At 51.2% G+C, this 607-nt stretch overlaps 1 protein-coding gene across 1 annotated transcript in view; it reads right to left on the reverse strand.

Moving 5' to 3' along the window:
• The window catches only part of Slc9a8 (solute carrier family 9 member A8), a 60,001-nt gene that overhangs the window by 20,890 nt on the left and 38,504 nt on the right, over positions 1-607 (reverse strand). The gene's annotated exons all lie outside the window — the stretch shown is intronic.

A 607-nucleotide genomic window follows, 5' to 3' on the forward strand; every position in this document is an offset into this window, starting at 1 on the left:
TGCCTGCAGGCCAGAAGAGGGCACCAGACCCCATTACAGATGGTTGTGAGCCACCATGTGGTTGCCGGGAATTGAACTCAGGACCTTTGGAAGGTCAGGCAATGCTCTTAACCTCTGAGCCATCTCTCCAGCCCCAGCCCCTGACGTTTTAAATAGAGTACACTGATTTAGCTACTTTGTCTGTCTTCCCTCTGTCTATGTTTTCGGGAGTGTGTGCACACGCAGAGGGCAGAGGACAAATGCTGGAGTCGGTTCTCAACCTTCCACTATGGGAATTATTAAGGCCATCAGTTTTGGTGGCAGCTGCCTGCACTTGCTGAGCCATCTCAGAGTTTGAGTGTTTCTGAGGCAGAATCTCATGAAGCCCAGGCTAAGCGTGCTGTGTGGTGGAAGACGACCTTGAACTCCGGACCCTTCTGCCCCACCCCAGTGTACTACACTTCAACCTCAGGTTTTCTTGTGGTAAAACTGGGGCCATCACAGCACTGTTACCTCTGTCAAGAGAAAGCAATTCACCTGACAAAACCTCTATCACGAGGTAAAACACTGAGCCATGGTCACAGGGTGCTGGTTATTGTCTCTAGCCACGGTCACAGGGTGCTGGTTA

This window comes from Microtus ochrogaster, linkage group LG8 (genome assembly GCF_000317375.1).
Source record: "Microtus ochrogaster isolate Prairie Vole_2 linkage group LG8, MicOch1.0, whole genome shotgun sequence".
In the NCBI taxonomy this organism is placed as follows: Eukaryota; Metazoa; Chordata; class Mammalia; order Rodentia; family Cricetidae; genus Microtus; species Microtus ochrogaster.